Source organism: Penaeus chinensis, chromosome 28 (genome assembly GCF_019202785.1).
Source record: "Penaeus chinensis breed Huanghai No. 1 chromosome 28, ASM1920278v2, whole genome shotgun sequence".
Lineage (NCBI taxonomy): Eukaryota > Metazoa > Arthropoda > Malacostraca > Decapoda > Penaeidae > Penaeus > Penaeus chinensis.
In genome coordinates, this window is record NC_061846.1 from 13406893 (window position 1) to 13414521 (window position 7629).

Genomic DNA, 7629 nt, shown 5'->3' on the forward strand with positions numbered 1-7629 from the left:
TGGGGATTGGTATTGGAGATTGTGTAAGAAAAGTTTCTTGGAGGCATATAATGGATGGGTTATAAGAGGAGAGGATATGTCGGAGGTCAGGTCTGTGAGAGCGGAAACCGCGAATGTTCCAATGAAGGATTGTTATACTTTCGTTGATTTAGTGGCAAAGATTGCAGTGCTTGTTGGAGAATTTGAAGGGGAAGGTGCTAGAGGGTAGGATAATGAATGAGGTTGGGTAGGTGGTGTTGTATCAGGAGGGGTGTCGGGAGGTAGAGGGTCTGGGGAAGAGGGTATTTGTGACATGAGGGATTCACGTGTGTATCCAGGAGGGAGTGGAAGGGATAGAGGGGATGGTGGGAGGGTTAATACAGGTAGGGGTGGAGTCGGGGGGGGGGGGGGGGGATTTTGTTGGGATGGGGTAGGAGGATTGGGTGTAGGGAGAATATGAGTAGGAGGAGGATGGATATCGGCAGTCACTTTGAGTGTGGATGGAGCGGGAATTGTAGAATTTGAAGGTGGATGAGTATCAGTTTGGGATTCTATTATGTAGTTCTGGATATCTTCAAGAGTTTCTGTAATGGGGTTGGTTGTAGAGTTTTGTGAGATAAAGGTTTTCTTGTGAGGGGGGGAAGATAAGTCTGGTGTCTGATAAATAGGGGCAAAGGAAGGTGGAGGTGATTGTGAGGTAGGGGAAGAGGGGGTAGAACGTTTATTCTGTCTGCTGCGGGTAGTGCGGGGAGGGAGAGGGGAAGGTGTTGGGGCTGTAGTAGAGATTGGGGTGTCTGGATTTAGGATAGCAAAATAATTTGATTGGGCAGAGATTGGAGTGTCTGGGTTAAGGATGGCAAAAGAGTTTGACTGGGGAAGGTAGGAGGTAGAAGAGGGGAATTTAGATGGAGGGGGGTTGGGTTTAGGAGAGGGTGTAGGAGCTTGGGAGGTATGGGAATTGGCAGAGTGAGCGACATTACTGGAGTAGGGGGTAAGAGAAAAGCCTTGGCGACGTGCTTCCTGTCTGGCTTCACGTAGAGTGAGTCCAAGTCTGAATCTGAGAGTTGCTACCTCAGACTCAAATTTGTAGGTGGGGCAGCCTCTATAAAATACATTATGGGGGCCGCCACAGTTTGCACAATTTGATCGAGTATGATCAGGTTGGGCACATATCGGGCATCTGGCTGTGGAACGGCAATGTTTGGCAGGATGTCCAAAATGCCAACAATTTTGGCACTGACGAGGAGGAGGTTGGTATGGTCGGACAGGTAGGGATTCCCCATCTATGTAAACATTAAAGGGAAGGTCATGTCTACGGAAAGTAATTTTGGCAATGTTGATGGATTTCTTACGATTTCCTCTGGTAGGAATGGAGTAGCATTGTACATATGTTGCATCATAGTCTGTGAGACAAGCGAGAAAGTCCTCTCCACAATCTGACCATTCTTTGTCATGGATTGGGCAATCTGTTGGGGAGATAGAGACAGTTCCAGTGCAAGTATTGAGGGTTGGATGAGGTTCTGTAGGGATGGGATTACCACATAGATCAGTTAGTTTTGTTAATGCTATAGCTTCGTTTTCAGTTGTTACTGTGACGAGACGGGAGTGGTCGCGTCGGCTACGGAAAGAGACTTTGCCTACTTGTTTTTGGAGGCATTGTTGGAAGAGAAGGGTGTTTTGAGAGTAGGGAGCTGTGGGAGGGATCACAAAAAAACGGTTCCATTTGGCTGGGCTAAATAGAATATTTAGGATTCTTGTAGAGGTGGGGGTAGTAGAACTGCGGGGACGTGTGGAGGAGTGAGTAGTGTTGAGGGGGGTAGTGTTACGCGGAGGTGGGCAATAAGATTGTAAGGTAGTAATAAGGGGAGATGGGATGGTTGATGAAGAAGGTTGTGGGAGTAAAGGTGTTGAAGTTGAGCATGTTGGGAGAGTAGAAATGTCTCCTGGGGGTTGGTTGTTGATTAGGGTTGATACTGTACTAGTATGCATTGATGATGGGGGAGTTGTTGCAGTGTTCGGAGCCGTGGTCAAAGGGGAGCCGGGATTGGGGCTATTTGATAAAGGGGCAAGCCTCATTGCCCCTAATAGTGGGGTTACATCTTCAATATTGGCCATATGCCTGGATTATATTGGGGGAAAAAAAAAGTCCACCCCTCAGGGTCCCCTTGAGGGGTAAGGGCCAGGTATGGCAGGGGAATACCGTGCCCATGGTTCCCTCAGGCCGTTCAGGACTGACACAAAGTCAGCCTTTCATCCTTTCAGCACGGCTCTCACACATTAGGAGGTGGATAGAAGAAGGGATTGGTGAAGAAACTGAAACGAAAAGTATGAGTGGGAAAAAAGACTATGCAAAATTAGTTGAGTCGATGGCTGAGTCCCAAGGTTGAGGAGTTCCCCATCATTGGGTCTCAGTCTCCGTCTCCTAAGCCCCCCCACGACAACACCGGGCAAAGGATTGGGGGGGTGCTAGACAGAACACCGCCTTCCCGTCCCGCCACTGGAACCGCCTCGAAAGTTAGCTTCTCTCCCTCACTGTGGTGAATCAGCCTTTGGGTGGCTGTTTCTGAGGGCTGAAGAAACTCCTCTTCCCTCACTGAGGTGAAACAACCTTTTGGTGGCTGTTTCATAGGGAAGAGGAATTCACTTTGGAAAGGCACAGGTCCTCTCCTTCCTCACTGAGGTGAAACAACCTTTGGGTGGTTGCTTCAAGGGGATGAGAGAAACCACCTGTCAAAAATGAAGACCTCCCTTCCCTCACTGAGGTGAAACAGCCTTTGGGTGGCTGTCTTAGAGGGAATAGGGATTCACTTTGAAAAGGTACAGGTCCTCTCCTCCCTCACTGAGGTGAAACAACCTTTGGGTGGTTGCTTCAGAGGGATGAAAGGAACCGCCTGGTAAAATGTGCAAGAGCTACCTTCCCTTACTGAGGTGAAACAGCCTTTGGATGGCTGTTTCAGACGGAAGAGGGATTCACTTTGGAAAAGTACAGGTCCTCTCCTTTCTCATTGTGGTGAAACAACCTTTGGGTGGTTGTTTCAGAGGGATGTGAGAAACCTCCTGGAAAAGTGCAAGAGCTCCCTCCCTCACTGAGGTGAAGCAACCTTTGGGTGGCTGCTTCAGAGGGATGAGCAAAAGGGTTCCAAAGAATAATGTCTTGTAGGTGGAAGGGCATCCCCTCTGGTCTTTCCCCAGGGGTTTACACCTACCCACGCGTTTGCCGTGCATGGCAGCCTTGTGCTCTGTGGAGACGGGAGTCCTGGAGGTTGAGCGATGCCGTGAACGAGTACGCCCTGCGGCTAGCAACACGCCTCTTTGGTCCTCTATTCCAGCAAGACAGGCGGCCTGATCCTGGCCCGGTCACGGTCAATCGGCTGGTCCCCCTCGGGAGACTAGGGTCAAGCAGTCATGCCTGACGAATCTCGCAAGACCCAGACCACGGCTGTCACCACGAAGCCCTATGTGCCTACTGATGGCAAAAGAAAAACGCATGCACAGGATGACACCGTTACGCCTGCTGCCAAGGTGGACAAGACAGAATCCAAATCGTTAAACAAATTGATTCACGTGCTGGCCCCTCCAGGCCAACAGCTAAGACAGGGAGGCCCCTGAGCTCTCAGATGGCCTCCCCGACTGAGATGGGAGAGCAGGCTGAACCAGCTGCTGCCCCCACAAACAAGCCCAAAAGCCGAAAGGGCGGGCCGAAACGTCCGATGCCAGAGACAGACTCTGATGGAGAGTCTGGACTCCCTAAAAGTTTCCACCAATTCAAAGTGCCAGCTAAATCCGAAGGCTTCGATAATGCCTACCAATTGTGTAATGAGCACAAGGGAGGTGAAGGTAGAATTACCCAAAAATTTGTCTAGAAACCACCCTGTATATACACCTCACTTTGTCTTTATGCATATGTATTACTTATATACCTCAGTTTTTGTCTTTATCATGTAAGATAAGAGTACTTAATTATTTTTATAGAAAGATGACACTTTATTCTATTAGTGTTACATAAAGTTTATATATTTCTATATTATCTTTTTTATTAAGATTAGGAAATTGTAAAGTATAATACTCTACCCTACAAAGTGCTGTTTTTTTATTTTACCCCACTATACATTTTCTTTATTTAAAGGGTACAATGTTATATGTCAATAGTACCGTTATATTAAGGTTGTATAATTCATATTTTGATGAAAACAATATGTATTATTTTTGTTATTGGAAAAAATAATTTAAGTTCTGAAAATTATGCATGTATAGGTTAAGAAGAACTATATGTTTGTACTATATGCGATCTGAGTAGACTTTAAATTTTGTAATATATATAGTACTAAAGCCTGCTACTATTGCTATAATCAGAGAGAGAGAGAGAGAGAGAGAGAGAGAGAGAGAGAGAGAGAGAGAGAGAGAGAGAGAGAGAGAGAGAGAGAGAGAGAGAGAGAGAGAGAGAGAGAATCAGAGAAGAGTGCCATACAACAGCCTGAATGTCTTTGAGATTATCCTGAGATATCCGAGGTAAGAAAGAATATTCAACTGTAATGATATAATTAATAAAATCATAAAATACTATATATTTGATTTATAGAACCAAATGGTTAATGGTTAAAAGCAAAATAAATGTGCTAGGCATCTAAGGTCATGTAGCACTAAAGTAAATGGTAGTGAAGGATGGTTGAGTTAGTGATTAGTTGTCAAAGTTGGGCAAAGGAATTGACGAGTAAATGGGTTAAGGATGGGTAAGGTAATATATAGGGGTTAGATCAAGTGAAGGATGTATATGCATTTGAGGAATGAAAACAGGTTGTCAAAGCAGAAAGTGTGAGAAGTTGTGGGAGGGATCACGAAATTCGGTCCCATTTGGCTGGGCTAAATAGATTATTTAAGAATTTTGTAGAGATGGGGATAGTAGAAGGACGGGGGCATGTGGAAGAGGGAGTAGTGTTGAGGGCGGTAGTGTTATGGGGAGGTGGAAGGTTGTAAGGTAGTAATAAGGGCGGATGGCGTAGTTGATGAAGAAGGTTGTGAGGGTATAGTTGTTGTAGTTGAGCATGTTGGGAGTAGAAATGTCTCCTGGGGTGTTGATTAGGGTGGATACTGTGCTAGTCGGCATTGAGGAGGGGGTATTAGTTGTAGTGTTCAGAGCCGTGGTCAAAGGAGAGCCTGGGGTCAGGGAATCGGGCGAGTTTGAATTGGTGGAGCTATTTGATGAAGAGGCAATTGCCTCTAATAATGGTATGGTTAATGGTTATTAATTGTTGGTCATGATAAGCCTGGAGTATGTTGGGGAGAGAAATGGTCCACCCCTCAGGGTCGCTTGAGGGGTAAGGGCTAGACAAGCAGGGGAATACCGTGCCCATTGCTCCCTCAGGCCGTTCAGGACTGGCACAAAGTCAGCCTTTCATCCTTTCAGCACGGCTCTCACACCTTAGGAAGTGGATAGTAGAAGGGGTTGGTGAAGGGACAGAAAGGGAAAAGTAGGAGGGGGGGAAAAAAAAACATGCAAAATTTGTTGAGTCGAGGGCTGAGTCCCAAGGTTGGGGAGTTCCCCAGCATTAAGGATAAGTCCGATATGCGAAGCTGAGCTTCGCCCGGGCTATGCCAATGAGGGGAGCCCGGCCTGTGTCGACTAATGCCGACTCGCTAACGTGTGTCAGCTGGTGCTGACTCGTCTTAGTCCTTACCCGCCGTGGTGCCCAGTCACAGCAGTAACCTCCAGGCGACAATTGCAACTTCTCGCGCCTGGGCGGGGCGCGAACCGCCGACCCCTCGGATGAGAGGCAAACACGTTACCACTGTACTAGCCCGGAGGCTCCCCAGCATTGGGTCCCAGTCTCCGCCTCCTAAGCCCCCCCACGACAACAACGGGCAAGGGATTGGGGGGGTTATAGAACCAAAGAAAGTAAACATTTGAGATCAATCTAGAAATTAGAGATATATAATATGTCTTCTTCACAGCTCGAGGCTGGCACATGGCACTTGAACAACACCCCGATGTGTCTCTCATTATTATTAAGAATTTAAAACCCATTCAAAGCGTAAGTGTTCTTAACATTTATAATTGCATACTGTTAAAATGATATTTAGTCAAAAATTACTAAAATGTGCATACAATTACTCAGATCATATATAATAAAATAAATGCTATACATAATTTGTTTGTTTGCAAGAAATATTTTGTTCTTTCAATGGTTAATGGTTAATGGTTAAAAGCAAAATAAATGTGCTAGACATCTAAGGTCATGTAGCACTATAGTTAATGTTAGTGAAGGGTGGTTGGGTTAGTGATTAGTTGTTAAAGCTGGTTAAGGAATTGGTGAGTGAATGGGTTAGGGTCGGATGAGGTAATGTAAAGGGATTAGGTCAAGTGAAGGATATATATGCGTTTGAGGCAGGAAAACAGGTTGTCAAAGCAGAAAGTGTGAGATTCTGTAAGGATGTCTGATAAGTTGGGATGTCTATGTAGGGAGGACGTGGGCATGACAATAGAATATGTGGGACTGAAAGAGGAACATTCGGAAACCACGAATGTTCCAATGAAGGATAGTTATACTTTCGTTGATTTACTGGCAAAGATTGCAGTGCGTGTCGGAGAATTTGAAGGGGAAGGTGCTAGAGGATGGGATAAAGAATGAGGTTGGGGAGGTGGTGTTGTATCAGGAGGGATGTCGGGAGGTAGAGGTTCTGGGGAAGAGGGTACGTGTGACATGAGGGTTTCACGTGTGTATCCAGGAGGGAGTGTAAGGGATAGAGAGTATAGTGGGAGGGTTAATATAGGTGGGGCTGGAGTCAGGAGGAATGGGTTTTGTTGGGATGGGGTAAGAGGATTGGGTGTAGGGAAAATATGAGTAGGAGGAGGATGGATATGGGCAGTCACTTTGAGTGTGGAGGGAGTGGGAGTTGTAGAATTTGAAGGTGGATGAGTATTAGTTTGGGACTCGATTATATAGTTCTGGATATCTCCAAGAGTTTCTGTAGTGGAGTTGGTTGGGGAGTTTTGTGAGATAAAGGTTTTCTTGTGAGGGGGGGGAAGAGAAGTCTGGTGTCTGAAAAATAGGGGCAAAGGAAGGTGGAGGTGATTGTGAGGTAGGGGAAGAGGGGGTGGAACGTTTATTCTGTCTGCTGCGGGTAGTGTGGGGAGGGAGAGGGGAAGGTGTTGGGGCTGTAGTAGAGATTGGGGTGTCTGGATTTAGGATGGCAAAAGAATTTGATTGGGTAGAGATTGGAGTGTCTGGGTTTAGGATGGCAAAAGAATTTGACTGGGGAAGGTAGGAGGTAGAAGAGGGGAAGTTAGATGGAGGGGGGTTGGGTTTAGGAGAGGGTGTAGGAGCTTGGGAGGTAGGGGGATTGGCAGAGTGAGCAACATTACTGGAGTAGGGGGTAAGAGAAAAGCCTCGTCGACGTGCTTCCTGTCTGGCCAAGTCTGAATCTGAGAGTTGCTACCTCAGACTCAAATTTGTAGGTGGGGCAGCCTCTATAAAATACATTATGGGGGCCGCCACAGTTTGCACATGTGCGTGATTGTGCAGAGCAGTTTGATCGAGTATGGCCAGGTTGGGCACATAGTAGGCATCTGGCTGTGGAATGACAGTGTTTGGCTGGGTGTCTTAAACGCCAACAATTTTGGCACTGACGAGGAGGAGGTTGGTATGGTCGGAC